This window comes from Crocuta crocuta, unplaced genomic scaffold, assembly GCF_008692635.1.
Source record: "Crocuta crocuta isolate KB4526 unplaced genomic scaffold, BGI_CrCroc_1.0 scaffold613, whole genome shotgun sequence".
NCBI lineage: Eukaryota > Metazoa > Chordata > Mammalia > Carnivora > Hyaenidae > Crocuta > Crocuta crocuta.
Genome location: NW_027528880.1, coordinates 793,236 through 803,263, shown reverse-complemented (window position 1 = coordinate 803,263; position 10,028 = coordinate 793,236). Strand labels below are relative to the sequence as shown.

Sequence of the window (10,028 nt, the reverse complement as noted above, 5' to 3'; positions counted from 1 at the left end):
GGTGAATCTCATTTTCATATTTTTATTTGGAATAATGTCAAATGTGCAGAAGAATTCAAGAACAAGTATATAGAATACCTTCTACCTGGATTTCCTTATTCTTAACATTTTGCCCCATTTTCTTGATTATGTGCTTGCTGTGTTTGTGCATGTGTGCATGTATATGTAAGTTTGTGTTGTATATGTGTGTGCATGTATAGGTGTGCATGTGTGTTGTAGGTGCATGAAAGGGTGTGTGCACGTGTGTAGTGAATATGAGTGTGTGCAGACGTGCATGCAGATGCAGGTGTGCGTGTGTGCAGGTAGGGGGTCGTGTGTGTGAGAGTGTAAGTATGTCTATATAGGTGTGTGTGTGCAGGTGTGAATATGTATGTGTGTGTGCACATGTGTGTAGTTGTGAGCGTGAGTGTGCAGGTGTGTCCACAGGGTGGTGTGACTATGCAGGTGTGCGTGTGTGTGGGTCGGGGGTCATGTGTGAAGGTGTAAGCGTGTCTGTATATAGGTGTGTGCGTGTTTTGTACACCATCTGAGGTCTGCAGTGGGTCTCTCACCCACATACTCCAGCATGGTGTTGGCCGCGGTGTAACACTCAGCATGGTGACACTCACGCAGGCTCTTCCGTGAGTGTCAGAGGGCAATGATCCTCTCACCTCAGCACCGTCTGACTCCAGTTTGGTTATTAACACAGCGGGGTCCTTTGCAGCATTCCGGGGAGGGGTGGGGGGACGCTTTTTGGTCCAGCCTCTTTCCCTGTGTCACAGGCCGCCAACCTCCCTGTGTGTCTGGGAGATGACCCCCCCCCACACTCCTTCCTGCGGGCCTAACGGGTCCATTGGGGTCCACTCCGCACGCTGCAGTGTCCCTGGGTGGCTGGAACCCGGTGGCCTCCTCTGCACACGCGGGAGGTCGAGCAGAGCTGGTGATTGCTGTCCCGGGGCCAGTGCACTGAGTGTGTCTCTGTGGCCGGGGAACCCCTGCACGGTAGACGTCCCCGAGTGGGTTTAGCCTGGGGGCCAGCACCGAGAGGGAGGGGTGCCAGGGCCGGGCCAGTGGGTGGCGACGCCCAGAGCAGACCCCTTGCTCCTGTCCTAGGCACTGAAAAGTTTGCCGCTTCCCTGGGCAGCCAGCAGCACCACAGGGCCCCTAGCTCACTGTGACTCCCACCACCAGCTGGTGGGAGCGATCGTCTGAGTGATGTCCTGAGTGACAGGTGTCATCCGTACCAGTGTTGGTGATGCGGTGTGGCCGCGATGGCTGCTCCCTGCCCTGAGCCCGGGTGTGCTGCGCATGAAGGTTCTGATGTCCCAGGTGGGATGAGGTCCCGGCTTCATGCCTGGGCCCTGAGACAATGCCCCCAAGGCCAGAGTGACGGGTGCCCGTGGCTCATCCCGTTCTGTTGGCTGAATGGCACCCTCTGTCCTTCTCCCCTGTCCCCTGGGTTGGTGTCTGAGTTTCCTTCCTGCCCAGTGTACTGCTGGCGCAGGCGCCTGAATCCCGTCACCAGGGGGAATAGATCTGTTCCTTTCCACGCCTGCCCCCCACCCTAAAGTCCCAGGAAACTGGAACTCAGCCCTTGGGGTTCTGGTCACTGGCTGCCTTCAAGGGAACAGAGCTTGGTGATACGATCCCTTGCCACTGAGGGCCACGGGGCCAGCTGGGGGATTCCCCCCCTCCCTGGGATCAGAGATATGTTCAGAGGGAGAGCAGGCCGTGGCCTGCTGCTGCAGGGACTCTGAGGAGGAAGGAGTGGCAGTGTGGATGTGTGCTTGGCCGGAAGGTCTTCCCAGAGAAGGCCCAGATGCAGGAGGGGCCAGGGTTGTGAACTGCCCAGGGCCCTGCGGGAGGGCGTGGCCTGTGGTCTCCCCAGCAAGCACAGGTAGGGGAGCCTGTGGGGCAGGGGCAGCCAGGAGGGGGACCTGGGCACCCAGAGAACGGGCATGGAAGGTGGGCCTGGATCTGGGGTTCGGTGGCAAGGGGATGTTTGGGTGCAGGGCGGGGAGCAGCAGGCACCGAGGCATCTGCGTCTAGAGGTGGCCAGGCATCAGCAAGGGCACGGGGTTGTGGCCTGAGAGGGACGTGGTCAGGGCTGTGGGCAAGGAGGTCAAGGCCTGGGGCTGTGCCCGCGCTGCTGGTGGGGTGCTAGTCCTTCCCTGAGCTGTGGCTCTGCCCTGAGCAGGCCCATGCCTGTCCCCACCTCTGAGAGCCAGGGGTGGGCACACAGCCTTCTGGAGAGACTTCCTGGTGCTCGGAGTCCCAGCTGTATAGGGGCGAGGTGCTGTGGGGCGGGAGTAAGTGGGGGAGCTGCCCAGAAGACGGGTGGTCCTCTGTGGGTGCCTGGACTCGGGGCCATGGGGACAGTGAAGCTTGGGGCTGGTCAGCTCTAGTCGGGGTACCTGGGGGTCTGGGGGCCCAGGTGGGGATGTCACAGGTCTGGCTCTGCTCTTGCCTGTGTCCACAGGCCACAGAGGGGTGCCACCTGGTGGGTGCCAGGTTGGTGTGGGGGGAGTGGGAAGGCCCTGACTGGTCTGGAGGACAGAACCTACTTGGGGAGAAAGGCAGACGTTGATCAGCCTGGGATGATGGCATGGGTCCTGGTGTGCCTCTCCTGGCCAGGCCCCAGCCCTGGTGGCCGGTGAAGGGCCCTGGGTTGCGGAGGAATAAAGCAATGGCCAAAGGAGATCCCGTGCCTTAGGGACACTGGGGTTTTGATGCCTGTCCTTGGGCGGCCGGGGAATCCTCTGGGAGACAAACATGAGGCTGAGGCCTGCAGGGCGATTTGGGGAGGAGGAAGGTGTGCAGAAGAGCCTTTCCGGTAGAGCCCGGGCAGGAGGGCACAGGGCCGCTGGGAGTCCAGGGCCCCAGAGGGTTGTGGTTCTTCCCTAGCCTCCAGCTGCCCCGTGTTCTGGGTGTGCGTGCACACACACACACACCCCCTCACATGTGTATAAACGCACAAACATACATGGTGTGCACATACGCACAGGCATATGTGAGCACACACGCACGTATAAATACCTAATATGCCCACACATGTAACCACACACATGCCAACATACACAAACACATGCACATCCACACGCCCACGCCCGCACACCCAGCACACACGCACATGCACACAGGCCCTGGTAACACAGGGCCTGTTATAAAGATGACAATGGTCCAAGACACAACAAGGGTCCCTGAGGGAACCCTGCCCTCCCCTCCGTCTGGGTGCCGGGTTCTCTGCACGTGAGCAAAGTGGGGCTGGGCTGGAAACAGGCCTTTCTGTGGGCCCGTGGGCCACCATCTCCAGGCCTCAGGCGGGTGGGCTCTGAGAAGCCAGGAAGCAAAGCCTGCGTGCCCAGGGGCCCTGCACTCTCTGGGTGCAGAGTGGTTGGGGAGGTGCGGTTTGGATGCCAAGACAGGGGCTTTGCTGTCATTTTGGAGGACGGTGAGGAAAGGACACTGGAGATTACCCAACGGTTGGCTGAATGGGGGGCTGCCTGGGCACTGACGGCTGGGGGCGTCTGTGGCATGAGGAGACCTGTGCCGTGGGCCCGAGGACCCAGGCGTCACACACCCAGCTGTCAGCAAGAGCCCCACACGTCACCACTCAACTCCCATCTCCACCTTGTCGCTGCCTTTCCTGTGTCCGCAGCTTGAGGTCCCCCTTCCAGAAGCACGTGGGCTTTCGGGCTTTCTTTCTTTCTTTTTAATTTTTAAAAAATATTTATTCATTTTTGAAGGAGAGAGAGAGTGCAAGTGGGGGAGGGGCAGAGAGAGAGGGAGACACAGAATCCAAAGCAGGCGCCAGGCTCCGAGCTGTCAGCACAGAGCCTGGCTTTCGGGCTTTCTGAGGGACTGCCCGGCAGCACAGCCGTGTTGTTCTGCATCGTCTTCGTTGTGCTCACCCTCCCCCACTGCTTCAAGGACCTAAAACCAGGACCAGCCAGAGGGGCGTCTAGTGGCCCCACACCGTGAGGTTGATGATGATCATGGTGATGGTGTTGGTGACAGTGGAGATGATGATGGTGGTGGTGGTGGTGGTGGTGATGATGATGATGGTGGTGGTGATGATGATGACGATGATGATGATGATGGTGATGGTGGTGGTGGTGATATGGTGATAGTGATGACAATGATGATGGTGGTGGTGATGGTGATGGTGGCGATGGTGGTGGTGGTGATAACTGCTTACAGTTACGAGTGACCGTGCCTGGGCTCACTCTCCAGCACAGAGGAGGAAAGACTACTCGTGTGTGATGGCCGTGGGGCCTACCTTCCTGTCTCCTGTCATCAAGAACCTCCTCTGTGTCCTGGACTCCGTTCCAGCTGGGTTCCTGGGGGGGGGGGTGCAGGGACCCATGTTACCCCCTGCCCAGAAGGGTCCCCTGTTCTGCAGTCTTGCCCAGACCTTGGAAGCACCTGTGGCCTGGTCCCTGTGAGGGGCTCGAAATACGTGTTGAATGAATGAAGGGCATCCAGGTGTCCAGGGGCCTCACCTCATGTGAGCCTGCGTGTCCCTCCCCCAGTTGGAGGTGCCGTGACAGAGGGCAGTCTCTCAGCAGGGAGGGGGCTGCCTCTGCTGCCACACGCACGCACGTGGCCTTTGGGGCTGGCTTCCATGGTCCATGCAGTGCCCGGGGCCCCTCTGGGACCCGTCCAAGTTCAGAATCCTGCAAGATGCCCTCATGTCGTGAGCAGCGGCACGTGCAGGCCTCCAGGGTGGCCGCACGGAGGGTCCCGTGCTGTCTGGCTGCACGGAGTCTGCCTGAGCGTGGTGTGTGGAGCAGCCCTGCCAGGCGTGCTGTGGAGGGACGGCCGTGCGCTTTCTGAGACGTGACGGGGCATCTTGGTGATCTGTCCCGGCGGGGTGCAGGTTTTGCCCACAGGCCTGGACTTCCCCGGAGCCACTCACAGGTGTGGCCCCAGCTTGGGGGGCGGGGGGTCTCAGTACAAGCGGCCAGAGCGGTCACACCCCAGGACAGCTCCGGTGCCTACACTCACATGGAGGCCAGGCCTGAATGAGGAGCTCCCCACTGGGTGGCGACTCTGAGGTGAAGCCCAGCCTGGAGGCGCCAGGGACCCTGGGGTGGGGAGTGGGGAAGGGAGAGGACTTGCAGGGTCCCAGAGGTACCTCAGGGCCACCGGAAAGGACCGCGGCCGAGCATCTGCCGTGGGTTCAGCACCCCCACCCCCCGTGCAGACAGAGCCTTGTTATCTGAAGGGGCCTTTTCCATCTCGTTTAGTTCCGCAGCCCTGGCCTGGGGGAGGGAGCTGGCTGCCCCCTGCTTTCAGCAGGCCCCGCTCCCGCAGAGCGCCTGTAGGAATGGCTCAGAGAGGAGCCTCTTCTTGAGTCATTCCTGCCTTCCTGCTGCAGGCCCCTGGGTGCTGAGCGCCTGGGGCGGGAGCCCAGCAGGCAGAGGTAGGGTGTAGGCCCGGGAGGGGCAGGTGCCTGTCTTGGCCGCTGCCAGAGGGAGCCAGGGAGGTGTGTGCAAGCGCCCTGTGCGGTGAAGCAGCCTCACCATCCTATTTCCAGACTCTGCGTTCTCCCCAGACAGCGCCACCCTGCACCCTACCCCACCTGGCTGCTGGGAGCCCCCCCCACAGGGGAGGCGGGGCTGCCGAGGTCTGCCGTTCTGTGGGCGCATCCGCCACCGTGTCCAGGCTTACAGGCTGGACCAAGAGGTGGCCCCGAGAGCCCAGCTCCCAATCTCCACACCAGCCAGGGGCCTGGCCTTGGGGGGCCTCCCTCAGAGGCGAGGCCGGGTGCTGTGAAGTCCAGAGGGGACGCGTGGGTGGCTTTGGGAGGAGGCTCTGGGTGGGCACGGCCAGTCTTGGCAGTTTATTAGGTTTTATTCAGAGCAGAGAAGAATCCTCTCTGCAGGGCTAGATTCTTGGCAGGCCAAATGGGGGTCCCTTGCCTTCTGCCCATGTTCTCATGGCCCCACACTTGAGGTGGCCCCATGCTGTAGAGCCCTGGGCTGGACCCCAATTTGGTGCCTAGCTTGCTCTTGAGGTGCTCCTCCAAGCTTGCTGCGCCCTAGGTGTCCCCTAGGGTGACTCCCTGGCTCCTCTGCAGGGGGTATACTGCAGGCCGGGCCCTGACCAGGAGCTTGGGGGCATTGAGCATTGGTCAGGGAGGCCAGCTCCCCCCCGGGAGTGGGACCAGTGATCTGTGTGCAGGTATATGTGAGCGTGCACATGCGCCAGTGTGCGAGCCCCTGTGGGAGGAGGAGGGAGGCTGAGCACGGGTGTGCAGTGTCAAGCTGGATGCAGAGTGTGGGGCTCTGGCTGCAGTGCAGCAGCTGGCCAGCCCTGGCAGAGCCTGCTCATTGGGGACCCTGAGACCCCCGCAGAGCTTGGACCCACCCAGGGATTGGGGTGCAGGTGCTCTGTGACTTTCATGCCTCCTGTGCAGGAAGGTTCTAGAAGGACAGGCTCCCAACAGAGATTGACCCCCAGCAGAGACTGACCAGCCCAGGGGAAAGGGTTTCGCCCCTACCCATCTTGTAACTGCTCAGAGGCCCACTCTGGTCGGGAGCCAAGTCCCCAGGAAGAGAGGGGGGAGCATGGAGCCCAGCCTCATCTTTGGACCAGAGACCCAGGGAGGCAGAGGCCACTTTCTCTGGGAAGGAGAGTCCACTTTGCCTGCAGGAGCAACCGCAAGAGAAAGTTCAGCCTGGACAAGGGCCGCATTCCTTCCATGCCCAGCAGGGACACCCAGGCCTTCAGGGCTGTCCCTTCAGTGCTGTCCTGGAGTGACCCTGGGTCCCCCTTGAGACCAGAAGTGCCCTTGGGGGTGCTACCTGCACCTCTCCTTCACAGGGAGGAAGGAGAAGGGGCCACCGAGCCCAAGATCAGTGCCGTGGGGTCAGCTCTGTGGTGCCGTGGTCAGGCCGAGGCTTGCTGGGGCCACCTTGGCACTTCCCTGTCCTTCAGGGGGACAGGAGACTAGACTCTGTCCTTGGCCTCCACAGTGACCCTGATTTGGGTGGGGTGGGTCGATGGGGTCCCCTGGCTGCTTCTTGTGCCTGAAAGTGTGCAGGTCAGGGACAGGGCTGGGTGTGCACGCTGAGAAAAGCTGGGAGGCAGGCTTCCTGCCCTGCGGTTGCAGGAGGGGGTGGCGGGGCTGAAGAGCCATTCCCTGAAACCTAAGTGGGTTCCTTTTGTGCGGGTTTTCGGCTCCCTGACTAAGGAAAATTTGGGGAGACCAAGGCCCCTTGCCCTGGCTTTAAGACAGAAGCCGGCACAGCTGCAAAGCCAGGGCTGGGGATTTGCGGAGGTGGATTTGCGCAGGACCTGCGCCCCCTACGGACCGGGGCTGGGGTCTGTCTGCCCCAGGGCAGAGGCAGCTGAGTGACCTAAGGTGCTGGCGGGGATGGGGAGCCTGGCGGGTGAAGGGAGCAGAAGCCCACACAGAGCCCTTGCCAGGGCACCAGCAGGTGGCGCTGGCTCCTGAGGACAGGAAAAAAAAATGCCTGCAGCAAACCTGAGTGGGTGTCACTGCGGCTGCAGATGGTGGGGGAGGGACTTGCCATCTTCCCCCTTGGCTGCGGAGCCTCACGTGCCTGAGTCCCGCATAGTCCAGAGCGAGGTCTGGGGAAGGATGCGGTCGGGTACAGACACGGGCCCTGTTTTGGACCCTGGACGCGGGTGAAGACTTGTCCTCTCCCTCCCCCTTCCCTTTTTTGAGTCTCTTCCTGGAGGCTGGGAGGCAGCTCCCCGCTTGGTGAGGGCCACCCCCACCTCATCGCTGAGCGGACCGAGGAAGGACAGACTTTGCAGTGACCTCAGACCCTACCCCACCCCCTCCCTCGTTGTCATGGCAACTGCCCGGAGGGCCCGCGGTTGGGGCGAGTGGCCTTCGGGACGCAGTTGGCCCCGCGCCCGTGGCGACCCTGTCCCGCGGGGCCGGCCCACCGCCAGCACCGCGGACAGCGCCCCGGCCCTCCGGCGCGGCGGCCCGAGGTCCCCAAACCGAGTGCCCTCACCCCCGACAGTCGGTTCCTGGCACGCGGCGCGCCGGCCCCCACCCCCGCTCCGCCGCTCCCTGCGGACCCTCCCTCTTTGTCTCCCGGCCTCGGCTCTTCCTCGGACACCCTGCCATGCCCTGCCGCCCGCTAAGGACGCACGTGGCCGAGGGACGAGGCCGGGTGGCTGCAGTTTCGTCCCGACCGCAGGCTTCCCTGCGGTCACCCCCACCCGCCCTGCGCCGCCCGAGGCGAGCGGGCCCCTTTGTGTCCCGCGGCCTGGTCCCCGGCCCGGCAGCTGGGCCGCCCTCTGGGCGGGCGCATTGTTTGCCGGATTTGTCCGCGGCGCGAGGGGCCGCCGGGGGCCGGGCTCGCCTTCCTCCCGCGGGAGGGGCGCCGCGCCGGCCGGGCCAGCGGGCCATTTCCATGAGAAAGGAGCGGCGGAGGCGCCTCTCTTGGCATTCACCGCGTGCCTTAATTGTATAGACATTAAATCAAGGTCCGCTGTGAACACGCAGAGGGGCCCTCAGGCTGCGGNCACCCAGGCGCCGCTACCCCTGCGCCCGCCGCCGCCGCAGTTCCTCCGCGCGTATCCGCGCTCGGCTCGGGCACCGGGCGATTATACTGGGGCGCGCGGTGACGTCACCCGGACACCGGCTCCGCCGCCGCCTCCGCGAGGTGTCCTTGAGAACTGCGGGGCACGCGCGCCGCGCACACGCGCACACACGCACTGCGCGCCCGGTGCCTCCCGCGCACACTCACCGCGTCCCGCCCCGCGCGCTCCTCCGCTCACACGGACGCCGCCCTCGAGTGCCCTCGACCGTGCCCGGCACCCTGCGGCCGCACGTCTGCCCACGGAAACGCCTCCCCCACCGCCCGCGCTCGACGCTCCTCCCNCCCTCAGGCTTTAGCTGCAGGTTAGAGCCTCCTGTCCGGGTCCCCGTGACACACTCCCCCCCCCCTCCTCCGCTCACAAACCTTCATTCCCCACCGGCCCCTCCAGCCTCCACAGGAGGGGAAGGGGTTTGCAGAGAGAGCCCAGGGTGCAGGGTGTTTGTGTAGAGGGAGACAGCGACTCCTCCCCCCATCAAAGACGGCTCCCCTTTCTCACTGTGTCCTGAGTGGGATGGGGAGATTTAGACCCCAGGCAACACCGGGCGGCCTCACCGCTGAGCCCGCGCCCTGGGCTTGGAGCCCTTCTGAGGACTGTCCCCGATCTGCTGCTCTAGGGCCAAGGATCCAGGCTTCCCTAAGCGACACCACCTCAGGCGTCCCCTGCGGGCCTTTGTTCCTGAGCAGACGGCGAGGGAGCGGCAGGCCCAGGCCTGGCCAGCAGGCCTCTGCCCCCTTCTTCCCCCAGGCCACCGGGCCTGTGCCCTCTGCCCTCAGAGCAGAGCCCGCTGACCCTCCCACCTTGGGTTCACTGTCCTGCTTCCTTCCTTTCAGGCCCTCTCTGGCTCTGAGGGAGCTACGGAGAGCCCACGGGGAAGGGGGTCGGGACCCCCAGCCCCCATCCCTTCCTCAGCCCCCCGGGGCTCCCTTCGGCCTTTGGAGCCGCTTCAGCCTGACCCTTGGAGCCGCAGTTCCTTGTCCTCTGTGGGGTCAAGATGGCCCTTCTCTCTAGCCTGAGACATGCAACATCCCCCCGGCCCAACATACTCACCTACCCCCACCCAATGTTCAGGAAGGCCCCGGAAGCCTGTGGGGCTCGCAGCCAGAGCCGACCCAAGCTGGTGGGGTGGAGGGCAGGGGACAGTGGGCAGCTGGCACTTTAAACTCCGTCAGATTCTGTGTTGCTCTCGGCCTCTGTCAGCCTGGTGGAGGTTGCCGGTCCTCAACTTACGGGGCCGCGGCTTCCAGCCCCAGGGGGTCCGCTGTCCATGGTGTTGAAATCGTACCCTGAACCCCATTCTGCTCCCCCGCCTTGCCCCTGGACTTGTCACCCCGTCCTCTCCCACGAAGGGCCTGGGTCCAGTCAGGGTGCAGGGGCAGATGCCCACTCTCCACCCTTGGCTTCCTGGAAGGGCCCAGGCCGGCTCTGGTTTCCAGTCCCTGAAGCCTGTGTGCATTCTGAGT

At 63.3% G+C, this 10,028-nt stretch overlaps 1 long non-coding RNA gene across 1 annotated transcript in view; it reads right to left on the bottom strand.

The window, feature by feature from the left end:
* Window positions 1-3,731: 3,731 nt before the first annotated feature.
* The window catches only part of LOC144225576 (uncharacterized), a 7,833-nt gene continuing 1,536 nt past the window's right edge, over window positions 3,732-10,028 (bottom strand). Inside the window, exons 3-4 of the long non-coding RNA XR_013333346.1 lie at window positions 4,178-4,319; window positions 3,732-3,912 (exon numbers count right to left, since the gene is read on the bottom strand). This is a non-coding gene — a long non-coding RNA (uncharacterized LOC144225576). The remainder of the gene's footprint in view (window positions 3,913-4,177; window positions 4,320-10,028) is intronic.